This window comes from Scyliorhinus torazame, chromosome 13, assembly GCF_047496885.1.
Source record: "Scyliorhinus torazame isolate Kashiwa2021f chromosome 13, sScyTor2.1, whole genome shotgun sequence".
In the NCBI taxonomy this organism is placed as follows: Eukaryota; Metazoa; Chordata; class Chondrichthyes; order Carcharhiniformes; family Scyliorhinidae; genus Scyliorhinus; species Scyliorhinus torazame.
In genome coordinates, this window is record NC_092719.1 from 210305497 (window position 1) to 210332267 (window position 26771).

The 26771-nt window shown below is 48.8% G+C and overlaps 1 protein-coding gene across 2 annotated transcripts in view; it reads left to right on the forward strand.

Annotated features, from left to right (window-relative positions):
• The first annotated feature begins 1576 nt into the window (after nucleotides 1-1576).
• Nucleotides 1577-26771, forward strand: part of ip6k2b (inositol hexakisphosphate kinase 2b) — a 40090-nt gene continuing 14895 nt past the window's right edge. The window contains exons 1-2 of one of the 2 annotated variants that reach the window (XM_072473005.1): nucleotides 1594-1697; nucleotides 2646-2781. The gene's annotated coding sequence lies outside the window, so the exon portion shown is untranslated. Of the gene's footprint in view, nucleotides 1698-2645; nucleotides 2782-26771 lie in introns of both variants that reach the window. The other variant, XM_072473006.1, reaches the window with a different exon arrangement.

The following is a 26771-nucleotide window of genomic DNA, read 5'->3' on the forward strand; positions in this document are numbered from 1 at the left end:
CTCCATGATTGCCGGTTTTGTCTTCGGCTGCCCATGGCCCAATGCACTAGAATTCCCTTCCTAAACCTCACCACCTCGCTCTTTCTCTCCTCCTTTATGACACTCCACATCTTTGACCGAGCTTTCAGACATCTGCCTCAACATCGCCTTATTTGGCTTGGTATGTAATTTAGCTTTATTACGCTGGCGTTAAGCGTCTTGTGATGCGAAAGACACTGCATAAATACAAATGAAAACAGAAAATCCAGAAGAATCTGTCGATCCCTCCAGCGCAGATGGTGACCATTCGGCCCACGAGTCCGCACCCGCTCTAGGACAGAGCGCGCTACCTAGGCCCAATCCCCAGCCCTATCCTTGTAACCCTGGAAGAAGTCTTACAACACCAGGTTAAAGTCCAACAGGTTTCATAGAATTTACAGTGCAGAAGGAGGCCATTCGGCCCATCGAGTCTGCACCGGCTCTTGGAAAGAGCACCCTACCCAAGGTCCACACCGCCACCCTATCCCCATAACCCAGTAACCCCACCCTACACTAAGGGCAATTTTGGACACTATAGGCAATTTAGCACGGCCAATCCACCTAACCCACACATCTTTGGACTGTGGGAGGAAACCGGAGCACCCGGAGGAAACCCACGCACACACGGGGAGGATATGCAGACTCCGCACAGACAGTGACCCAAGCCAGAATCGAACCTGGGACCCTGGAGCTGTGAAGCATTTGTGCTATCCACAATGCTACCGTGTGACTAGCTTTCGGAGCACTGCTCCTTCCTCAGGTGAATACTGAGTCAGTGCTTGGAAAGCTAGTGTTTGAAACAAACCTGTTGGGACTTTAACCTGGTGTTGTAAGACTTCTTACGGTGCTCACCCCAGTCCAACGCCGGCATCTCCACACCTTGTAACCCTGCTCATTGATCATGGCCGATCCACCTAAGCCGCACATCTTTAGACAATAAGGGGCAATTTAGCACGGCCAATCCACCGAACCCGCACGTCTTTGGACGGTGGGAGGAAACCGGAGCACCCGGAGAAAACCCACACAGGCACGGGGAGGACGTGCAGAGTCACCCGAGGTCGGAATCGAACCCCCGTCCCGGTGCTGGGGGGGGACGACCCAGCATTTTCTGGGTTTTTTGAAAAAGTGTGACGCAAAATACTGCAGATGTTGGAAATACTAAAAGATGGGGGGGGGGGTTAACATGGACTCGGTGGGCCGAGTGGCCTCCTTCTGCACTGTAAATGCTATGCGAACATCATTCTAACTATGTTCTTCCAAAGGAGGAGGCTGGAAATCGAAACCCAGATGCGATCTGAATAACAAGCTGTATTGTTGGGAGGGGTGGAGAGGGGGAGGGGGGGAGGGGGAGGGGGGGGGACAAAGCCCGGCCGTTTGAAAAAGAAAAACGTTGACAACAGTGACGTGGCCGCTTGCCCGGAACGGCCAATGGGAGCGCTGTTGCTAAGGTCGGCGCAGCTGGGGCCGGGGAGCGGCGGGGGGGTGGGAGACCAATAGGAGGAGAGGTGAGGCGGGGCCGGGCGAAGGGGCGGGGCCAGAGAAGGCCCCTCCCCCTCCCGCCCCCCCCACCCCGGACGCGCCGCTGTTGTCAGCGGGAAGACGGCGGCCATTTTACAACGTCAGAGAACAAAGAAGAAGCAGCGAGAGAGAGGGGGAGAAAATAAAAAGCTCACTTACAGGTAAGCGGGCAGCCTTTCAAAAAAAATAACACTCCCCTCAAACAAACCAGCCCGGGTGAACATAAACCCTCGCCTCCAACAACCCAAGAGGAGCGTTCGTTAGTGAATTAATTAATTAATCGTTTTTTTGCAGCATCTTTGGGGTGACCGTGAGGGTGGCTCAGCGACTTGAGGCAAGAGCGCCTCCATCTCCCTGGAAATGCTCCCCTTCCCAATCCCCCGCTCAAAATGCATCGGCTGCTCCGTGTTTGTTTATTTGTTCAATTAATAATTAATACAAGTCTGATTTCCTGCTTGTGTGGCCGTGCCATTGTTTTTAAATGGACTTGGGTTCCCCCCCTCCCCCCACCACCAAAATCGTTCTTGCCCGTGTTTCAATCTATTTTTAAAAAATTATTTAAAATTATCCTTTATTTTTGTTTCCCCCATCCCCCCAATATATAACCGACCGACAAGCTGGATGTAATCATCAGAATCCAGTAAATTGGATTTAAATGGGCCCTTTTACCAGATTGTATTCACTTGGAATAATTCTAGCCCAAATTTAATGTAAGTTCAATGAATATGTGACATTCTCTATGAATGTGTGATCTTCTCTACTGGGACAATCAAGCCCTTGACAGCTGCTGCTTTTTCTTGGAAAGCTGTTCGATCAATGATTGAAATTTGGGTTCCTGTCAAATGTCGGTTTTAATGTAGAAGCAGGTTCTGCAATTCACCCAGTAGAATCTGAAACCAAGTGGTTGAACCTGTATTATGATGGGGTGTGTTTAAATCTATTGCAGTAAGTACAGGGTTAGTTTAGGATCTAATTCAATCAACTCCCTATTATCTTAAGGTGCGATTAAATATAATTGGCACAGCCAATTTGGAGAGCGTTACACTTTTTCTCTCATAATTTGCAATTCATTGTTGCTTTGACTAATTGATAATGCAACTCTCTTACAGGGATCTTGTTTGTGACGGAAACTTTGTTACAGTAACTGGCCCCCCATTATTCACCCAGTCTTGGGATTGCTTGCTGAATGAGTTTCCTAATTCATCGCCTGCTGCGCATGTGCTTGGTGTCCTGCCTGGGTCCACGGTCAGCAACCAAATTATTTTGTGCTGGTCCTTTGAAGTGTTCTTAAATGCCCATTTTCAGTGATTATTGAAGCACACCAGAACTTATCTTGTTTCTGTATGATACATATTTAGCTTGACCAGTCTCACTTGAGATCAAGATGATGTGTCAAAATTCATGTGACCATTGCTGGCGCTTGTGCGCAATCATCATATGAAAAACACAGGTTATTAAATGACACAAATTGTGATCATGACTTGTAAGACCACCGCTGGGATTTCAGCAAAGTATCATGTTTTGAGTTATCTCCACGAGTGAGAGTCACTGTCTAATATGAAATGCTCACTTTTGTTTCCCTTTTTATCATTTACTCTTTTTTTGTTAATTCAATTCCCATATAATTCATCAGATTTGAGAGTCTATTTCCTGCTAATGGAGACCAGTTTTACCTATATTGCTTAACTGTAGAGTGATTCTGGCTTTATTAAAAGTGTCTGCTTGACCCATCAGAACGTTGTGGGTTATAAGCTCCACACCACTCTTCATGTCAATAGAATAAATAGTTAAGGACCTGGTTATGGTATAATGCCATTATCTGATACAGAGTATCATTCCTGCATCAAGCTACAGCACCAAAGAGGATCCAGATTATTTGGTGTCTCATTCTGCTAATGGGAGCCTTCTGTAATTAAACAGCACCTCAGGGGCAATCAGGCATGAAGAACAGCCAGCGATGCTCAGATGACATGAAAGCAAACACATCAGCTATTTTCCTAATTCTAAATCAGTGGGCATTATATTTGGAGTGATTCCTAGGCTTTGAAGACATAAGATACAAATACAGGTTTTTTTATGAATAAAGACTTGTGACACTAATAAAGAGTTACCTGTCACTGTTAAGAGGATAACTCCTGGAATTACATAGAACATAGAATTGCTACAGTCCAGAAGAAGGCTATTCGCCCCATCGAGTCTGCACCAACACTTAAGGGCAATTTTTTATCATAGCCAATCCACCTAATCTGCACATCTTTGGATGTGGGGGGGAAACCGGAGCACCCACAGGAAACCCACGTAGACACAGGCAGGCACTGAAATTTGAGTGCATTTTCCAAAAGAAAATCTGTATGAAAAAACATAATTAGCCCCTTGGGTTCATTAAATTTCCAGTGTCATTATCTTATGTAGGGAAGGTATTTTGTTTTTGAGTCCTGCAGGCCTGATTTTTAAGTGGAAATCAGAAGCTCTGTATTGTTTAACACGTTCCTCTAGACCCTAGCATTCAAGCTAACTTGGGTCCTCTTGTAGAAAACCTAAAATTATAACCATGGTTGAATATGGTAGCTATGGAACAGAAAGTGTATCTGACCTTTGTTGCAGTAGGTTTGATCTTTCTGGTGTGGAATTACATTGGCAGCATCAGTGGAATATTTGAGGCAGAGGAGGGAGTTAAGGTAAGCGTGAAAGGAGTATTTTATAACCTCTATAACATATGCCATATAATGGCAAGTTAGGAAAACTGAACGACCCTGTTAAATACTCAGTTGATTTAATACATTTTCAATTAGAAAAAAAACCTGCAGGAGCATGCCATTTATTTTCAGGTGAGCTTGCAGTACAGGACATTGCAGAGTATTTTACTTTTAATCTGTGTTGATAGTGACCGATATTGGCCAGGATATTCCTCTTTTGATTCCATCCTCGTTTTGTGCCTTTGATAGCCCCAGTGATCTTCAAGCTAACCTCCCATTCTCCCTAGGCTGTAAAATTCAGTTCATACAAAATTGCTACTCACATCCTGCCCTGCTTATAGAACATTACAGCGCAGTACAGGCCCTTCGGCCCTCGATGTTGCGCCGACCTGTGAAACCATTCCAAAGCCCAACTACACTATTCCCTTATCGTCCATATGTCTATCCAATGACCATTTGAATGCCCTTAGTGTTGGTGAGTCCACTACTGTTGCAGGCAGGGCATTCCACGCCCTTACTACTATTGAGTAAAGAACCTACCTCTGACATCTGTCCTATATCTATCTACCCTCAATTTAAAGCTATGTCCCCTCGTGCTAGACATCACCATCCGAGGAAAAAGGCTCTCTGTCCACCCTATCCAATCCTCTGATCACCCTATCCAATCCTCTGATCATCTTGTATGCCTCAATTAAGTCACCTCTTAACCTCTCTAACGAAAACAGCCTCAAGTCCCTCAACCTTTCCTCATAAGATCTTCCCTCCACACCAGGCAACATTCTGGTAAATCTTCTCTGCACCCTTTCCAATGCTTCCACATCCTTCCTATAATGCGGCGACCAGAATTGCACGCAATACTCCAAATGCGTATCTCTCATCCGGTCCTTAAATGATCTGCAATGGCTCCTGACCATCCCAGAGCCTTGAGTTTTAAAATTGTCGTTCTCTGGTTCAAATGTTTTTCAATGCCTGTCCCATCTATCTCTTTAACTTTCCCCCTTCAGACCATAACCTATTTCTGCTGCATGTCTAATCCTTACCTTTTGTGCAACCCACTCAATTCATTAGCAACCATATTTCCATCTGTCTAGATGCTATCCTCTGGAATTCTATGAACACCTGTCTCTCCTCCACGACCATGGCTTTCTTTAATCTGATATATCAACCTTTCGACCATTCCTAGAATCTTCTCCTTTGGTTCAGCGTCTCTTTGTTTTTGAGTAGGCCTCTGTGGCATCTTGGACATTTTTGCCTAAATTAAAAATTGTAGCTAAATAAATTTGCTACATTTGCGAACCATATATTTCAAACTCCAAACATCATTCATGATTTTTTTGGTAAAATGTTCAGGATATTTTTGTTCAAAACTGACTTCGGCACAATGCAGTAACAGAAGCTAGAGGAAGTGATGCTGATTACATCAGTCTGCATCAATTGCACTTGGCATCTGAGTTTAAAAAAAATATATATATTTTTATTAAAGTTTTCGAACACAATTTTTCCCCCTTACAAATCAACAAAAATGGTGACATGATAACTGATAGATAACATTGTTAAAACAAAATAGTGAACTAACAAAATAACACGAAATAGTGTTTCCCCCGCCCCTTCACCCCATCTAGAATACAAACAATTTACCCCTCCCCCCCCCCCCCCCCCCCCCCCCCCCCCTGGGCTGCTGCTGCTGGCTATCTATTTTCCCCCTAACGTTCCGCTAGATAGTCGAGGAATGGTTGCCACTGCCTGGTGAACCCTTGAGCCGATCCTCTCAGCGCAAACTTCATCCGCTCCAGTTTTATGAACCCCGCCATATCGTTTATCCAGGCCTCCACGCCGGGGGGTTTCGCTTCCTTCCACATGAGTAAAATCCTTCGCCGGGCTACTAGGGACGCAAAGGCCACAATATCGGCCTCTTTCGCCTCCTGCACTCCCGGCTCATCCGCTACCCCAAATATAGCTAACCCCCAGCTTGGCTTGACCCGGACCTTCACCACCTTCGAGATCACTCCCGCCACTCCCCTCCAGTGCCGGACATGACCAAAACATATGTGTGTGGTTCGCCGGGCTTCCCCCGCACCTCCCGCATTTGTCCTCCAGTCCGAAGAACCTGCTCAACCTCACTCCCATTATGTGTGCTCTATGTAGCACCTTAAATTGGACCAGGCTAAGCCTGGCACACGAGGAAGAGGAATTTACCCTACTTAGGGCACAACCCACAAACCCTCCTCAATCTCCTCCCCGAGCTCCTCTTCCCATTTTCCCTTCAGTTCTTCTACCAGCTCCTCCCCCTCTTCTCTCATCTCCCGGTATATTTAGGACACTTTGCCCTCCCCGAACCACACCCCCGAAAGCACCCTGTCCTGGATCCCTTGTGTCGGGAGCAGCGGAAATTCCCTCATCTGTTGTCTCGTGAATGCTCTCACCTGCATATACCTAAAGATATTCCCCGGGGGCAGCTCATACTTTTCCTCTAGCGCTCCCAAGCTCGCAAATGTCCCATCTATAAATAAGTCTCCCACTCTCCTAATTCCTTCCCTGCCCAGTGCCAGCTCTGGAACCCTCCGTCCAACCTCCCTGGGGCAAACCTATGGTTGTTCCTGATCGGGGACCACACCGAGGCTCCCAACACACCCCTCAGTCGCCTCCATTGCCCCCAGATACTTAATGTTGCCGCCACCACTGGGTTCGTGGTAAACTTTTTCGGGGAGAGCTGTAGTGGCGCCATCACCATTGCTTTTAAGCTCGTTCCTTTGCAGGACGCCATCTCCAGCCTTTTCCACGCCGCCCCCTCTCCCTCTATCATCCACTTACGGATCATCGCCACGTTGGCGGCCCAGTAGTAGTCGCCCAAATTCGGCGACGCCAGTCCCCCTCTGACTCTGCTACGTTGCAGGAACCCCCTCGGGGCCTTCCCTGCCCACACGAAGCTCATGGTGCTCCTATCTATTTTTTTGAAAAAGGCCTTAGTGATCAATATAGGGAGACATTGAAACACAAATCGGAACCTCGGGAGGACCATCATCTTAATCGCCTGCACTCTGCCCGCCAGTGGCAGCGGCTGCATATCCCACCTTTTGAAATCCTCTTCCATTTGCTCCACCAGCCGAGTCAGATTGAATCTGTGTAAGGTTCCCCAGCTCCTGGCTATCTGAATTCCCAGGTATCGGAAGTTTCTTTCCACTCTCCTTAGCGGCAGGCCATCTATCCCTCTACTCTGGTCCCCAGGGTGTATCATGAAAAGCTCACTCTTTCCCATGTTAAGCCTATATCCCGAGAAATCTCCAAACTCCCTCAATATCTGCATGACCTCTGTCATCCCCCCCACTGGATCCGCCACATACAGCAGTAGGTCATCAGCGTAGAGTGACACTCGGTGTTCCTCTCCCCATCTAACCACCCCTCTCCATTTCCTGGAGTCACTCAGCGCTATGGCCAGTGGTTCAATTGCCAGCGCGAACAGTAATGGGGACAGCGGGCATCCCTGTCTTGTTCCCCTATGTAGTCGAAAATACTCCGACCGTTGCCGATTTGTGACTACACTTGCCATTGGGGCCCCATATAGGAGTTTAACCCAGCTAACAAACCCTCCCCGAACCTCCTCAGCACCTCCCATAGATACTCCCACTCTACCCTATCAAATGCCTTCTCTGCATCCATTGCCGCCACTATCTCTGCCTCCCCCTCTGCTGGGGGCATCATTATCACCCCCAATAGCCGTCGCACGTTGACATTCAATTGTCTCCCCTTTACGAACCCTGTCTGATATTCGTGCACCACCCCTGGGACACAATCCTCTACCTCATTGTCAGCACTTTTGCCAGCAACTTGGCGTCCACATTTAGGAGTGAGATAGGCCTATAAGACCCGCATTGCAGCGGGTCTTTATCTCGTTTCAGGATTAGTGATATCGTCGCCTCCGACATTGTCGGGGGTAGGGTCTTCCCCTTCTCTGGCCTCGTTAAAGGTTCTTACCAGCAGCGGGGCCAACAAGTCCACATATTTCCTATAAAATTCCACCGGGAACCCGTCAGGTCCCGGGGCCTTCCCTGCCTGCATGTTCCCCAGCCCTTTGGTCACCTCGTCCACCCCAATTGGCGCCCCCAGGCCTGCCACCTCCTGCTCCTCCCCCCTCGGGAACCTTAGTTGGTCCAGAAACTGCTGCATCCCCTCTTTTCCCTCCGGGGGTTGGGACCTATATAACCTCTCATAAAAGGTCTTGAACACCTCACTTACCTTCCTTGCTCTCCGCACCGTGGTTCCCGCTTCATCCCTAACTCCCCCTATTTCCCTCGCCGCTGTCCTCTTTCGAAGCTGGTGGGCCAACAGGCGACTCGCCTTTTCCCCATATTCATATCTCATCCCCTGTGCCTTCCTCCACTGTGCCTCTGCCCTCCCTGTGGTCAGCAGGTCGAACTCCGTCTGGAGTCGTCGCCTCTCCCTGTATAGTCCTTCGTTCGGGGCCTCCGCATATTTTTTATCCACACTCAAAATCTCCCCCAGTAATCTTTCCCTTTCTTTGGCCTCTGTTTTCCCATTGTGAGCCCTGATGGAGATCAACTCCCCCCTGACCACCGCCTTCAGCGCTTCCCATACTAACCCCACTCTGACCTCCCCATCATCGTTGGCCTCCAGGTACCTTTCGATACATCCCTGCACTCTTCCGCAGACTCCCTCATCCGCCAATAATCCCACATCCAGTCGCCAGAGTGGACGCTGCTCCCTCTCCTCTCCTAGTTCCAGATCCACCCAATGTGGGGCATGGTCTGAAACAGCTATGGCCGAGTACTCCGTTCCTTCCACCCTCGAAATCAGTGACCTTCCCAAAACGAAGAAATCTATCCGGGAGTATACCTTATGGACGTGGGAGAACTCTGGCCAGCGGCCTAGCAAATCTCCACGGATCTACTCTCATTTGGTCCATACCAGGTTTCCTACCTCCAGGTCTGGGATGCGTCCCAGCATCCGCTTCATAAAACCCACATCATCCCAGTTCGGGGCACATACGTTGACCAGCACGACTTCCATTCCCTGCAGTCTGCCACTCACAATCATATCTGCCCCCGCTGTCCGCTACAATGTTCCTAGCCTTGAACGACACCCGTTTCCCCACCAATATGGCCACCCCTCTATTCTTTGCGTCCAGCCCGGAGTGGAACACCTGTCCCTCCCATCCTTTCATTAACCTAACCTGGTCCGCCACCTTCAGATGCGTCTCTTGAAGCATAACCACATCCGCCTTCAGCCCCTTTAAGTGCGCGAACACTCGGGGCCCCCTTAATCGGCCCATTTAGGTCTCTTACGTTCCACAAGATCAGCCTGACTGGGGGGCTGCCCGCCCCCCTCCCCTGTCGACTAGCCATCACCCTCTCTTGGCCAGTCCCACGTCCCGGTTCCGCGCACCCACCCGTCCCTCAGGCGGCGCATTCCCGCTTCGACCACCTTTTCTCTTATCAGCTCCCTTTCGATCTCCGCAGCAGCAACCCAGTTGTCCCCTGTCGTCGTCGTTCTCCTCCTCCCCCCCCCCCCCCCCCCCCCCCCCCGGCTAGATCCCAATCTAGCATGGTTGCTCCCCCCATATTGCTTCCAAAAGTCAGCTGACTTCAACTGACCCCGGCTTCTCCCGCTCCTTGACCCCCCCCCCCCCGTGTGAGGAACTCCCATCCTCCTTGCGCCTATCTTCCCGCCATCATGTCTCTGGCGCGGGAAAAGAAAAAGAAACCCCGCGCTTTCTAGTGCCATCCTGCTCCCCATGGCGCAGTTCCCCCTACCGCCCCGCTCCCATTCCCCGTCCCCCACCTGTGTCTCTTCTCTCCCCCCCCCCCCCCCTCCCCCACCGGCACCCACATTTCTCAGTATCTTCCCCCCCCCCCCCCCCCCCCAATTTACACCTCTATACGTCAGCATTTTCGTTTCCCCATCAACATCAATCAGCCCCTCAGTTCTGGTCCAGTTTCTCTTTTTGAATGAAGGTCCATGCTTCTTCCGACGTTTCAAAATAGTAATGTCTGTCCTGGTGCGTGACCCACAATCGCGCCGGCTGCAACATCCCAAACTTCACTTCTTATGCAGCACCTCCTTGGCTCTATTGAAACTCGCCCTCCTTCTCGCCACCTCTGCACTCCAATCCTGATACACTCGTATCACCGCATTCTCCCATCTGCTACTTCGTACCTTCTTGGCCCATCTCAGAACCACCTCTCTATCATTGAAGCGTTGAAATCGCACGATCACCGCCCTAGGTGGTTCTCCAGCCTTTGGTCTCCTCACAGGGACCCGGTGGGCCCCTTCCACTTCCAAGGGGCCCGAGGGAGCCTCCGCTCCCATTAGCGAGCGTAGCATCGTGCTCGCGTAAGCCCCGCCGTCAGCTCCTTCCACTCCCTTGGGGAGACCCAGGATCCGGAGGTTCTTTCTCCTTGATCTGTTTTCCAGGACTTCAATCCTTTCGATGCACTTCTTATGGAGCGCCTCGTGCGTCTGCATTTTGACCGCTAGGCCCGGGATCTCGTCCTCGTTGTCCGTTACCTCCTGCTCCACCACACGGATCTCTATCTCCTGGGCCTTTTGGGTCTCTTCAAGCCCCTCGATTGCCTGTAGCATCGGGCCAGCACCTCCTTCTTAAGCAGCTCCACACACTGTCTTAAAAATTCGTCCTGGTCTGGTCCCCATGTCGTCTGGGCTCCCTCCGACGCCATCTTGCTCCTTTCTTTCTTCTGCCGCTGCCCTCGAGGATTCTCCGAGATCTGGCCGCCGCCGCCGATATTTTTCTTTTCTGCTGGGGGGCACTCCCTGTTGCCTCACCCCACACCGGGTTTCGTCACAAAAGAATTTCCCGTTGGGTCTCATAAAAGAGCCCGAAGATCCGATTGGGCTGGAGCTACCGAAACGTGCGGCTTAGCTGGTCATCGCCGCAACCGGAAGTCATCCTTGGCATCTGTGTTGACCATAATGGTTACCTCATCTGAAATTTTTGAATTCCCCCTTGTGGTTTTAAATTTCAGCAGACCATCTAAGTAGTATTCAAATCTTGTGCTTTTTGAACAATGGATCCCAACAAGTTTACATTGTAGCTGAATCCAAATTAAGAGCAATTAAGTTCAGGGCAAAAATTGTAAGTTTGTCTCTTCCACCCTCCAACCCCCGTTAAAATAAGCAGGTTAGCAATGTGCTGAACAAATGAACAAAACTTCAGTAGACTAGATAACATAGTATGTTAGAATTAAGGAATTTTAGAACCGTTCTCCATTTTTAAGTTAACAAATTTTGCATTAATCCAGTTAGCCAGAGTTCTGTTAACTGAAATATTATTGGTTGTTTTTGATATGTCCTAAAAATTTGTAACATTGAAACACTGGAGGTTCTTCATGTGGATGCCCAAATGTCATCTTGGGAATAGTGCGGAAATAAAAATACCAAGATCCTTAATATCAATGCTGCCATTTCCTCTTTCCCTATCCCCTTTCAAGCATCAGAGTCAAATTGTGCTTGGCTGAAGTATGTGCTTATCTATTGTTGGCAGTATATGTATTGGAGATAGGAAAATCACACGGCCTGAAATGATAGACTTTACACTTGGCATCCAGACTGATTGTCTTGCTTTTTTCAAAGAAAACTGGGCAAGATTTAAGCTTAGAAAAGCAGAGTCCATTCTGGGCCGGAATCGTGGGGTCAGTGCCGGGAATGATCCCAGGACATAACCCCCAGACCCACCTGAACTGACTCCTGGACCCACCCAACTCGCCTGTTGGGGATCCCCAAGCACTCTCTCTCACACACACACACACACGCACTTCACCACATAGCACCCCTGGGCCTGATCCCTGGCACAGGCAGAATGCCAACCTGTCCACTTGCACACTGGCAGTGCCCCTGGCAGGCTGGCAGTGCCAGGTTGGCACCCAGGTGGCGGTGTCTGGGTGGCACCAACTATGCCTGTGTGCCATCCTGCCCAGGGGCCTCCCGATCGCCTGGGAGAGACCATGCCCCAAAGTGCCATTCCGCCTGATTCCCATTTGTGGGGACCAGTGCTACATGGTCCGTCTGGGGTCTTCTCGGCAAGGCCGATAAATGCCGTGTGGCCGTTTGATCAGGCAGCAGCATTGCTATTTGAGCTTTTAAACTTACTTAACTTTATGAAACTGGGTCCCACCCACGGATAGCGACAACTCACGAGATCTTGTGAGGCGTAATGACAGTCAGGAATCCTGGGAGAGGCTTGTCCCGGGGTCTACCGGCCGCATCCCGTACGATTCTGGCGGGACGCGGCAGGTAGATTGCACCTGAGACTTTGATTGTCTGAGTTTGAAGGTTACACATACAAAATAAATGAAATGGAACATTAAGTACATCAAATGCTACCAGTGTGCTGAGGCATACAGTATTTGCACAGTTACACATAATCACATTGAACAAATTGTAGCTAATCTGAATCTCATTCTTTAGAAAGTACATGTCAGTTGTCGAGCTAATTTCTGAGTAGGACTGACGTTTGTTCTTTCTGCTGCCTTATGTAAAATTGGTTTTGAAGTAGTTTCTGCTGATGACTAAGTTTGTAAAGAAACTAGTAGCTTGATGGCTGCAAGTCGTAATTCCAACTTTATGTAATTTAATTTGGAAATGAAACCTTTTCTTGAAATTAGACTTAAGTATGTTTGCTAAACATACTGTTAAAATATTGTACAAGCGTTGAAATTTTAAAAAATTCTTTCATACCTGCTTCAGATCCTAGCTTTGCAAAACAGCTATTCAGCAAGAGGGAGAAGAACCAAATTTACCGAAAAAGAAAGTGAGATTTGCATATTAATTAGTGAAATTTAGTAATGGATGGATTTTTGCTTGAACTGCTTATATTGAACTTGGTTGTGCTTGTCTGCTGCAGTAGAATTGATCAAATGAAGTAAATGTATTTTTATGTTAAATCTTTAATGCAAATTTTATGAATTATAGAGTCAATCCTCTAATTTGGGCATACTTTTCATGACTTGGTTGAAAGTCTCAAAGCCTCTGATACACTGAAACCAAGGCTACTAGGGTAGTTTATTAGGTCTTGTTTTCTATTGCCATGATATTTGAAGTAAATACTACATCAGTTTGTAATGAATGAGAGGTGATGCATATTATAATATACAAATAAAACTGCTCTTCAGAGAATTACTATTAGGCACCTCATCTTTAGGGCAATTACTTTGTGGTGCGGTGAAAGTGACTGCCCTTGACATTAAGGTGGCATTTGGTTGAGTATGGCATCAGGGAGCCCTAGCATAACTGGAGTTAATTGGAATCGGGGGGGGGGAAACTCCCCACTGGCCATACCCAGCGCAAAAGGAAGATGGTTGTGGTGGTTGGAGGTCAGTCATCTCAGTCCTGGGACATCACTGCAGGAGTTCCTCAGGTAGTGTCTTCGGCCCAACCATCTTCAGCTGCTTCATCAATTACCTTCCTTCCAACATAAGGTCAGATGTGGGAATGTTCACATGAAGCAAAATGTTCAGCACCATTCACGACTCCTTAGACACTAAAGCAGTTCAGGTGCAAATGCAGCAAAACCTGGATAATACCCAGGCTAGGGCTGACAAGTGGCAAGTAACATTTCGTGCCACACCAGTGCCAGGCAATGACCGCCTCCAGCAGGAGAGGATCAAACCATTGCCCCTTGCATTCAATGGCATTGCCATCACTGAATCTCCCACTATCAACATCGTGGGGGTTACCATTGACAAACTGAACTGGACTAGCCATATAAATACTGTGGCTGCAAGAGCAGGTCAGAGGCTAGGCAAATAATTCACCTCCTGACAACACCCCCCCCCCCCCCCCCCCCCGGCAAAAGCCTGTCCACCATATACAAGACATAAGTCCGGAGTGTGATGGAATAATCTGCACTTGCCTGGATGAGTGCAGCTCTAACAACACTCAAGAAGGTCGACACCATCCAGGACAAAGCTTTATTGGCACCCTTTCCACAAGCATTCTCTCCCTTCACTACTGAGGCACAGTAGCAGCATGTGTACCATCTACAAGATGTACTGCAGGAACTCGCCAAGGCTCCTTAGGCACCCCCCTCCACAACCACTACCATCTAAAGGGACAAGGGCGACAGATACCTGGGAACACCACCACCTGGAAGTTCCCCTCCAAATCACTCACCATCCTGACTTGGCAATATATCACCTTTCCTTCACTGTCACTGGGTCAAAATCATGGAACTCCCTCAATTGCACAACCATTGATTCTGTTGGGTATTGTTTTATTGAAGGACCACTCACTTTGAAAACTAACAAGATTAAATTGAACGAGGCTGCAGCCTGTAATGGACAATGGCAAATTGCTATAATTTTTAATGTGAGCAATTAAAATGATTGGACAATTGTGTACATTAACATAGAATCATAGAAGTTACAGTGCAGAAGGAGGCCATTCGGCCCATCGGGTCTGCACCAGCTCTTGGAAAGAGCACCCTACCGAAGTGCACACCTCCACCCTATCCCCATAACCCAGTAACATCACCCAACACTAAGGGCAATTTTGGACACTAAGGGCAATTTAGCATGTCCAATGCACCTAACCTGCACATCTTTGGACTGTGGGAGGAAACCGGAGCAAACCCACGCACAAACGGGGCGAACGTGCAGACTCCGCACAGACTGTGACCCAAGCTGGGAATCAAACCTGGGACCCTGGAGCTGTGAAGCAATTGTGCTAACCACTATGCTACCGTGCTGCCCTCCATTCATTCATTGGATCACTATTGTAAAGCAAGAATATCAAAAGTTCCAACTGTTTGTTTAATGATATAGAAAGTGAAACTGTTGGAATTAGTCTTTCATCGCATCGAAAATTTAAACTACTTTTTTCAGCATATGAAAAAAATGAACCTTCCTGTTTTCCTGAAATCCCGGTGACAATGGCGAGGTTGGTAAATCCTGCTGGCCGGCCACCTCCGCCGCCGAAAAACACATGGTGGGTTGGTCGGTAAATCCCGCCCAGAATGATTCAAGTCCCGAAAGACGTGCTTGTTAGATGAATTGGACATCCTGGTTTCTCCCTCCGTGTACTCGAACAGGCGCCGGAGTGTGGCGACTAGGGGATTTTCACAGTAACTTCATTGCAGTGTTTAATGTAAGCCTACTTGTGGCACTAATAAAGATTGTTATTATTTTGGTAGCTACATTTATTAATGCACTGAGAGCAGATGGAAAAGGGGAGATGGCAGGGAAAAAGTAGGAATATGTGAGCACTTTAAGAGAATGTTCTTTGAGTTGTAAATAGAATTGAGCAGTTAAATATCAAGAATTGGTGTCCATATATTTGAGGTATTATGAGTACTGTTGAATTTAGTGGTTGCAAAGTTATCTGCTTTGAAATTGGGTTCTGTACTTGATGTTATACTTAAAGAAAGTCTTGCACTTTTCACGACCACTAGACATCTCAAAAGTGCTTTACAGCTGATGAATTTCTTTTGAAGTGTAGTCAATGTAGGAAACAACAGCCAATCTGTATTAGCATGGAACCTTCTAATATCGGATTATATCCAGTGTCAAATTTCAGTTCCTTTTTGAAGTTCTAGAACTTCATTTTGTTTTAATGCTTGAATACTTGAAATACCACATCTGTTCAGTGTTAAGCTGTCATGCATGAAAGTTTTATTTCTTCAAACGTCTTTATACATCCGTACCTCTCATACACACGTGTCTGTGGAACCTCCAATAATTCTCCATTTAGCAGAGCTAACTGACATTCAGTTCTTCTAAATTGATAACTTTTGGAACACAATGTTATGGCTAACCTGGAACCATTCTTGCAAAAAAAAAGGGTCTGTTTGTGAATAGCATTATTATGAATCCCACATGCCTTAGAGGCTGCAATATTTTGAGGCTGCCATATTTCACGGAGCAGGCTCGAAGGGCCAAAAGGCCTCCTCCTGCCCCTATCTTCTATGTATCCTATCTTCTATGAGACTGCAATTGTTCGTTCAGCTTCATGGTTCTCGACATCTGAGTTATTTGGGCTGCATGAACGAAATTGGATACTTTTTTTTGGGAAAAGGCAAAATCATGGGCTTGATTCAGCATACTCAAGTTAAAGCCCGCTGAGCGGCACATTTAACAGGGTGTTTCTCAGCGGCTGCAGTGCAGCGAAACACCCTTCTATTCAACAGCACTTTGCTGGGTTTTTTTGGCCTCGGGCGTTTCTCCCTGTCGAGGCTGCACTTAGAGGGATTTCCTGTTGGCGGGCTTGGAAAGGCTCCTCGCAGATTGGGGCGGCATTTTGGAAGGCTGTACCGATATTTCACCTTTGGCACTTCTAGCCAGGTAACTTTGTTTATAGAAACATTTCATAGAATTTATAGTGCAGAAGGAGGCCATTCGGCCCATCGAGTCTGCACCAGCTCTTGGAAAGAGCACCCTACCCAAGATCCACACCCCCACCCTATCCCCATAATCCAGTAACCCCACCCAACATTAAGGACAATTTTGGACACTAAGGGCAATTTAGCACGGCCAATCCACCTAATCTGCACATTTTTGTACTGTGGGAGGAAACCGGAGCACCCGGAGGAAACCCGCGCACACACGGGGAGAATGTGCAGACTCCGCACAGACAGTGACCCAAGCCGGGAATCGAACCTGGGACCCTGGAGCTGTGAAACAATTGTGCTATCCACAATGCTACCCTGCCCTAAGCACCACATTGTAACATATTCAGTTCTGTCATACTAACTTGACCTTTTTTGTTACTAGTTTATATGTTGATACTGTGGCGTTACCACCCTAATGATGTAGGCATGTTGTGGTTCTGTTTTCTTTTCAATATTGTCCTTACGAAACAGTGGTTATGCATAATTTTACATGTACTGCTGGCATCAGAAGCTTGTATTCTGTGGTATTTTACATAATGTTAACTGTATGTTCTAGTCCAAAATAATCCCTGCAATATTTTCTGCAACTGGAATAAAATCTTTAAATCTTAATATTGCAAAATCATATGTTGATTACAAAGTTAGAAATGTTATTTAGGGCGGGATTTACCGGCTGTTCATGCCGGCGGGAAATTCCAGTCCCATGCTGGGGCACAGGTTTCCTGACGAGGGGGTGCTGTAACCGGGAAACCCTGTAGACAATGGTGGGGTCAGTAGATCCAGCTGGCGGGCTGCCTTCCTTAGTCTCTGGATTAATTTTAAGCAAAACTGTATATCCTGATAAGATTGTTAATGTATTTGTAATTCAAGTCATTCTTCACTTGGGAGCTGAGATCCCGAATGAAATTTGATATTTTGTCATACTCATCCAATTAACCTTATTGAGCTTGAAAGTTGTGATCTTTTTAATCCAACAGTGTAAAACCTATGAGACTCTGTCATTAAAGATGTATCTTATCTATTAATTATATAATAATCAGATTGTGACCCAACTACTTGCTTCCTATTCATAGACCTGTATGCATTATCTGGTCTGACTTTCATACCATGTGTGATTTTTAAGCAGTTTGTGAATTATTTATGTAGATGGTTTACAATTGTTCTTTCCTAAACTGTAGTTGGTTTCTCCTTGAAACTTGTCTAGTTTATATCTAATTTGAAGAATTAAAGACCTGAGGTGTTGCCTATGTCCAGATTTGGATGTATTTGGTTTCTAGAAATCTTGCAATGATGTTTTGTTTAATTTACCTTTTATTGGTGTTGTGAGCCAATGCACATTGGAGAGAATAATATTGTTCACTTGCCTGTCCTTAACTGATGCTGCTGTGAGCAGGCCTTATCTTTTATACAAATGCCACCCTGGTGTGTTTTCTTTTTTTCTTCTGCCTTTATTGTCATCTCTTGGTGTACTCGTCAGCAATTTTTCAAACTGATAATTAAAACAGCAAATATCAGCTGAGTTTGAGATTTAACTTGTATTATTTGAAGTTGAAGCATTTTATCATTGAATTTTGATGTAAATGGAGCAACTTGATTATATATTCTATTTTGTAGTAATAATGTTTTTTTAACTTGATAAAAATAAAGACAACACAGTAGACCCAAGACGAGAGCGCACAATTGTAACTTTATACTTTAATCCTTCCCAAGATTAGCTGGAAATTAATGGGTTTGTTTTTATGTACAATATAGAATCAATACATCTTACTATTGATGTTCCACAGTTATTATCTAGTTCCATGTTGCTATGTTCCCTGTCCATTTCTTGTAAACCTAACCTTATTAGAATGATCCCTCTCCTCCAGTCATTGAATATGTTCCAGCCTCTCAACCCTTAAAAAGAAAGCTGCCTTGCTTATGGTCATAAATCTTGCATTTAGTATATTTGCTTGCTGTCATGAATCTTGCATTTAGTATATTTGTATCCACTGCAAGCCAAAATGGGGCTTTCACATAGGCGGAATTGAAACCATTTGTGGCACTTGCAATGACACAATATATTCGCCGAATGTGATCACCAGCTTTCAACAAAATCTGGTAACTTTCTATAGCATTGGCCTAATTGTGGGACTTTGATCAGTAAGATTTGTTTAACCCCAGAGAATGCTTTTTCTCAGAACTGTTAAGGCTATTTCATTGGGAATAATAAAATATCTACAGTTAGGTGTTAAACCTTCGTGCTTGCAGCTTTTGCCAGCTGCATTTATTTTTAACTTGCACAGGATGTAGGTAACCATCTTCTATATTTTAGAAACAAATGTCCATTTTTTTTGAAGAAGATTTAATAAAACAAATCAATTAATTTCCTGTTAATCTTGGGAAGGATTAAACACATTAATTTCCAGTTAATCTTGGGAAGGATTAATGTATAAGGTTACAATTGTGCTCTCTCGTCTTGGGTCTACTGTGTTGTGAATGTGTGAAGTTTTTGTCTTTTTTTAAGCAAAGTTTAGACTATTGTAGAATATCTTCCAACTATTGGCACATTTTCTAATTTTTTGCATCCTCCCACCACCCTCCCACCACTGGAGCTAAAGTTAAAACAGGAAACTGAATCTGCATGTTTCGGTTTCTGCACATAGGTGGTAATGGATGTATTGAGAGCTTGTGGAGTGGTTAAGTGTTAGATTCTGCCACTTTCAAAGCTCAAGTTGATAGTTATCCCAGAATTCAACCTTTTGGCTTTTGTCAACATTTGTTTTCTTGCATTTATTGTTAAGTATGTGCCTGAGAATCTAGTTTGTTTGGGCTGGGTGAATTGGAACAACTTGAAATTGCATTTTTAGTAAATGATTCTCTTGTGCCGAAGTAAATATTTTAGTGGATAGGGACAACATGAGGCTTTCTATTTCAGGAGATTTCAACTAGAGAAGTAAGTTAGAAGCTGGTTTTGTGTAAAGCATCTGTTTCTCACATAATCAAATTTTGAAAATTGTGCAGTTTGGGGCTAACGCCGCTTCCTGTTGCATTAATCTCTGCAGTCTTTGTTCTCACTCTTTCGGAAAATAAATCTGAGGATTATTGAACCACCAATGCAGGTCTATCAAGCAGTTCATATGGTAAGAGCTTCATATCACAATGAATGATACAATTCCATCTCCTTTAACTGCAATAAGCAGACCAATTTATACATTAGACAATGTGGCACTAATTGGGGAAAGAAACTTTCAAGTCCTCTTTTGTCAGCAATGACAAACGAGGCTCACATCGAAACTTGTTGAGTGATACCAATCATGTTCTCATGATTTTACTGTGAAAAACCAATTACATCCCCTTTCTGACTAGATTGGTGTTTCTGATAATATCAGATGTTTGAGGTAGGGCAGGAAGGAATTTTGGCTGCTGTGAAAGTTTCTGATTTGCAGGTGCTCTTCTGTGGGTGTGTTTAGTTTGTATTTTTAGTTTGCACCAATGTAGAAAGGCTGCTGGAATGGTAATTCAGTCGAGAGAATGTCAAAGCAGAGAGCAGAGTTCAAGTAATTTGAATGAAGGAAGAAAATTAATTAAATTTTTTCTTAGGCTCCTCTCTAATGTTGAAGAAATTCTTAAACTGTTTCATCGCTGCTGGTGGTGCAAAATGACAACCTCCAGTATCAGGTTATTTTGAATCATCTCAAGCAACTGGTAACTGGGGCAGCACGGTAGCACAAGTGGATAGCACTGTGGCTTCACAGCGCCAGGGTCCCAGGTTCGATTCCCCGCTGGGTCACTGTCTGTGCGGAGTCTGCACGTTCTCCCCGTGTCTGCGTGGGTTTCCTCCGGGTGCTCCGGTTTCCTCCCACAGTCCAAAGACGTGCAGGTTAGGTGGATTGGCCATGCTAAAAATTGCCCGTAGTGTCCATAAGGGTTGGGAGGGGTTATTGGGTTGCGGGGATAGGGTGGAAGTGAGGGATTAATGTGGGTCGGTGCAGACTCGATGGGCCGAATGGCCTCCTTCTGCACTGTATGTTCTATGTAATCATACATCTATATGTAACTTGCCATCCTAAGTATAATTTCATGCTACATATCCCTTGCTCAATTTAATAGCACTCATATTCCTGCAAAATATTTATCAGTATAGTTAGTTGATTTTAATGCAATACTATTGACATTTTCTAATTGGCTGAACAGCTACTTTAATATTCCAGATCGTAGTATTTTTGCTTCACACTTCTTCTCTTTCAAGAAATTATTAGAAAGCTGAAAAATGTTTCTGGTGAAATTTTGTTATAAAATTAAAGCAAAAAATGGGAAAAACAGTAGGTTTCTTAGGATCGAAAGAGGAATTTATTTTGCTGTTGCTGTCATACTGATGGCACTGGATTTTCTTTCCTTAATTAGATGGTGAATTGTACATGGATTGTTTGTCAGTTAATTGGATTTTAGTTTTATTTAAAATATGGCTGTGGGGATGTTTCACCAGCCTTGTTTTGCAATTAAATATTTAGGATGGACATTATAAATGTTATCAGTCATAAACCACGCTCGTAAAAGTTGTGAAAGTGTTCAGGTTGTCAGGCTGTGCAGGAGACAAGACAGCTAATGTAATCATTGGCAAGTGGTGGCAAGCATATTGGGCGCAATTCTCTGCTCCCGCGACTAAGTGCTCACGCCGTCGTGAACGCCGTCGAGGTTCACGACGGTGCGAAACGGCCCCGGTCTCGACCGATTCAGGGCCCGAAAATGGGCTAGGATCGGGGCCGCGAGAAACTCGGGAGGCATGTCGCGAAAGCAGCGTTGTCACCGTGCGACGCCCGAATCACGCGGCGCTGCGCCACAAATGGCGCGATCCGTGCACGGAAGGACCCGGAGTAGGAGAAGGCGTAGAGATGGCTGAGCATCGACGAGCCGCACCGAAGTTCCAGGACACGGACCTGGACACCCTGCTAAATGAGGTGGAGAACAGAACGGCCACCCTATGCCCAAGACGTGGGCATTGTCAGCCATCCAGCATGGTGAGGCGCGGTTTGCGTGAGGTTGGCACCGCTGTCAGTGCTGTGGGGCAGACCACCCGGACCGGGGAGCAGTGTCGAAAGAAGGTGCACGACCTCACTCGGGCTGCCAGGGTAAGTGCCATGTGGGTGCCCCCCCCCCCCCCCCCCCCCCCCGGGCACGAGGGGTGAAGTGGGGTGGTCTAGGGGAGGGTTGGGGGGTCAGGGTGCCCAACGATTTACTCGACCCACATGAGCCCCGGGACCCCCCCTGGAGCGGGTCCAGCGGAGATTCACACGGATGATCCCAGGAATGGTAGGCCTAACATACGATGAACGTCTGAGGATCCTGGGATTATATTCATTGGAGTTTAGGAGGTTGAGGGGAGATCTAATAGAAACTTACAAGATAATGAGTGGCTTAGATAGGGTGGACGTAGGGAAGTTGTTTCCATTAGCAGGGGAGACTAGGACCCGGGGCACAGCCTTACAATAAAAGGGAGTCACTTTAGAACAGAGATGAGGAGAAATTTCTTCAGCCAGAGAGTGGTGGGTCTGTGGAATTCATTGCCACAGAGGGCGGTGGAGGCCGGGACGTTGAGTGTCTTTAAGACAGAAGTTGATAAATTCTTGATTTCTCGAGGAATTAAGGGCTGTGGAGAGAAAGCGGGTAAATGGAGTTGAAATCAGCCATGATTGAATGGTGGAGTAGACTCGATGGGCCGAATGGCCTTACTTCCGCTCCTATGTCTTATGGAGCGATACCATGGTGTGGCTCCAACTGACTCCTGAACCAGCATAAATGTAGTTTATATCTGCATGCCCTGATGATACCCGCCTAATTGTGATGCTTTATCCAACCCCCCCAGGACAAGACAGCTCACAACAAATGCTTGAGAAACGGAGGGGATTCCCCTGTGCTGCACCCCCTAAATGTCCACGAGCAGAGGGCCCTGGACCTTGCTGGGGGCTCCGCCACCCGGGAGGTCGCGACATGCCAGGTCGGAGGCGCAGAAGCAAGTGAGACAACCCTGCATGTCCTCCCCCTCCCCAACCCGACATCGCCCCCCTCACACTTTGCCCACTGCACCCTCAACCCATCCCCCCCATACACTCATGCCACTGCACCCTCGGTCCAGTCCCCCCTCACACTCATGCCACTGCACCCTCGATCCCGCCCCCCCCCCCCCCCCTCACACTGTGCCCCCACCACCACTATACACCCGGCCCACCGTGTCTAACGAACCCCGTATCTTTATGTTCCCCAGGGCCAGCCGCCGAACGTCCAGGGACGTCTCGGCCAAGAGACAGCCGACCATCTCCAACCTCAAGCGCACCCAGGGACGCACGCCAGAGGGTGGCAGTCGGTCGGACAGGAGGGCCATCCTCTTAGTATGGGACGCAGGACGGGGATGCTCAGACCCCAGACAGAGACAATACTGAGGGGCACAGGGTGGACAGTGATGACGCACACATCACGGCCACACACTCCGTGGATTCACCTGGAGGTCAACGCGAGATGGCCCGCATGCAGCTTGCGCCGGGCCATGAGGGGGAGCAGTACACACAGGACTTCCTAACGGACGATGACCTTGAGCTAGTGGCACTGCTGTCTCCCACACCGTCCACCATCGCAGAGACACTCACCTCGGTTGGGCATATAAGTGATGAGGCTCCCGGGTCACGGTCTGGTGCGCACCCCACATCCGACCTAGTACAGCAGGTGGAGTTTGGAGCAGCCAAGGGTCTGGACGGTCAGAGGGCAGCCCAGGCCCAGCAAACAGCTGCTGCCCAGACGGTTCCCGGGTTCCTGCATGAACTTGACCCACCCGGAGAACCGATGCATGAGGACACCAAGGGACTGAATAACGGGATGAGGGCCACCTTCCAGGACCTGGACACGCAGTTGGAGGAGTTCATCCGCGTTTAGGAGCAGGGAGTGGTGCCGCTCATCGCAGCCACCCAGGCCGACACCGCACGGGTGGTGTCCGCGGTGGAGGCAATGGATGAAACGGTTTCGGCCTTGGGTCAGGTTCTGCAAGGTGTTGGGCTTCACGTGCACGCGTCATCCATGGCCCAGGAGAGGGCTGCCCTCACAGGTAGCCATGCGCCAGAGCCAACACGACATTGCCGCCGCTCTCCGGGCCCTGGCCGAGTCACACCATGCCATGGCCCGGTCCCAGCAAGCGATGGCACAGTCCCAGCAGTCAGTCGCGGAGAGCATTGACCGCCTGGCGCACGTGATGGATGGCGTCGCGCACTCACAGGTTGAGGTAGCACAGCCCCTGGCAGGAATGTCGCACTCCTGGGCTCTGTCTCGGCGAACGTTCGGACCGTGGTCGATACCACTGCAGGCCTCCAGAACTGGCAGCGCCAGGTGTCGGGGGCGCGACGGGGCATGTCTCCGATTGCATCTCCGTTCCACAGTGATGCCCGGGGGCCACCGGGCTCCCCGAGGGAGGAGGAGGTTCTGGGGCCCGTCCCGGTAGCTCCAGCAAGGGATGTCTCGGAACACTCGGCCTCCCCCCCCCCCCCCCGTTCCGTCCCTGGCGCATCTGGTGGGCAGCGGGCAGGCCAGGGTGGCACAAAGCCATCCAGCACGCCCGCCGAGCAGGCTGGCCCATCGAAGCCGGGCAGCCCCAGGAAACGCATGCCAATGTGGAGCCATGTCGAAGGGTGTGATTCTCAGCAGTCTGCCTCCACTCCTGCTGTACCGTCTGGGCACACACCTAGACGTAGTGGTAGGGCCCGTAAGGCAAAGAGGTTAGGCACACAAGTTGGCACGGGTGCAGGGCACAGTTTAGTTGCAGGGGGTAGGGCACCTGTATGTTAATCTCACAAATAAACTCACTGTTGAATTTGACTTGTAAGACTCTGTGCTATGTCCGGCACCAGGGGTCTCGTGAGGGAGCCCGAGTGGCGTAGTGGTATATGAGCGGTTCAAGGTCGGTTCCGGATGTGCTGTCCCTTTCCCCCCTCCCTCCCAAAATCGGACACCGTAATCCTCGACACACCGACGCCAGCCACTCCACACGGGCACGTGGTGAAATATCCGTTACGAAGGCTCTGACCACCTGAGTTCATGGTTCAGCTAGAGCCATGAGTCAGACCTTGGCTGGCGAATCTGAGCACACAGCTCATCGCAGATCGGGCTGTCATCATTCAACATGGCACTGATCACACCCACTTACCCAATCATCAATGCTGTGCAATCCCGTAGTACCGCAATGGTACGGTGATGTGGAATTGGTGCCGTGCGGTGCTGTGTGGTGCCCGTGTGCAGGACTGAAGGTGCAAGTGGCAGTGTTCAGCGAATCCCACCCCTACGGTGCGTGAACTGTGCGGCCACCAACGCATTGCGTGCCCGCTGTCCGCGGCAGTGCTATCGTGCAGCCTCCTGGACTTAACCAGCACCAGGCAGTGTCTGTGTCCTGCGCCTCTCCTGCCATCCTGATGCACTATCATCCTCCTCCTCCGCATCCTCTTCCTCCTCCCCCTCGTTTGCGTGAGCGTCGGTGCCGTCGGGTCCTCCGTCCGATTCCTCCACCAGGGCATCTCCCCTCTGCATGGCTATGTTGGGCAGCACGCAGCAGACCACAACCATGCGACCGACCCTGTCGGGCTGGTACTGCAGGGCCCCTCCGGATTGGTCCAGGCATCTGAAGCGCATCTTCAGTCCGAAGCACCGCTCCACCACACCCCTGGTTGCTGCATGGGCCTCGTTGTATGGGCTCTCCGCGTTGGTCTGAGGCCTGTCTTGGCGCCATCAGCCATGACCTCAACGGATAGCCCTTGTCGCCCAGCAACCAGCCCCTCAGCCGGGGGGGGGGCATCCATCGAACATTGCGGGGATGAATGACTGTGCCAGAATGTAGGCGTCATGCACACTCCCGGGGTACTTTGCACACACGTGCATGATCTTCATGTGGGGGTCGCACACCACCTGAATGTTCATGGTGTATGCGCCCTTTCTGTTCATGAACACTTCCCTGTTGTCTGCAGGTGGGCGCATGGGGACGTGCACACCATCGATGACACCCTGGACCATCGGTATCCCGGCCACCTTGGCGAATCCACGTGCCCGTGCTTCCTGATGTCTTCGGTCATCGGGGAATTTTATGTAGCTGTCTGCGATGGCGAACAAGGCGTCGGTCACGGCCCTGATGCACCTGTGGACCGATGCCTGTGATATCCCGGATAGGTCCCCGCTCGGCGCCTGGAAGGAACCGGTCGCATAAAGGTTTAGGGCCACCGTCACCTTGATGGAGACTGATAGTGCGTGTCCTCCACCAGTTCCAAGTGGTGCGAGGTGTGCCACGAGGTGGCATATATCTGCTGAACCGTAGTCTCCTGCATGTGATGTCCGTTAGGGCCTCGAACGACATTCTGTCACGGTAAACCCTCGGCCCTGCTGGACACCTGTGGCGTGCTGGCACCACCATCAGTGGATCCTCCTGCTCCTCATCCCCCCCCCCCCCCCCCCCCCCCCCCCCACACACACACACACACACAAGCACTTCCTCTGCATTCCTCGCCGTCGGGGGGGGTCAATGTTCCCCTCGGCATCCCCTGTACATTCGGGGCCTGCGCGGCGATGACGGGCCACTCCGCCGCCATCCCCTCTGCTGCAGCAGCAACCGCTGCATCTGCAGCCACTGTGGGCCATCTGACTCTACGCTGCCGGATGGCAAACCCCAGAGCTGCGGCTCCAACCACGGCAGTAAACATCGCTGTCTGGTTGGCATACATGGTGACCTGCAGGAGGGTGGTGGGGGACAGAGAAACAACCTGTTACACGGAGGTTCTTTCACACCTTGCCAGCTGGGTTGCATGCGATACCTGTGTGTCCCGGTGGGATGGTCGCGCTGCAGATACGCAGCCAGCCTAACAGCTGGTCACTGTCTGCGTCCAACGGGCAGTTCACACCATCCTCCTCACCAGTGTGCCAGTCGCCTGTGCCAATCAGCCACACGACAACATGCACCCGTGTCCTCATCACCGTCCTGCCATATCAGGGCGGCTGACATGTGGCATCTGCGGATGGACGAAACCATCCACACTCTCCCTCACCCGGTCTCCAGGCGCTGCGCAACAGTCCGCTCACCTCGTCACTGCTCAGCGTCAGCCAGCACGACTGGCTGACGACTTTAAATAGCAGGTGTGAACGGCGACGGCGTGAACTGGGGTCACGCGTCGGGACTTCGGCCTATC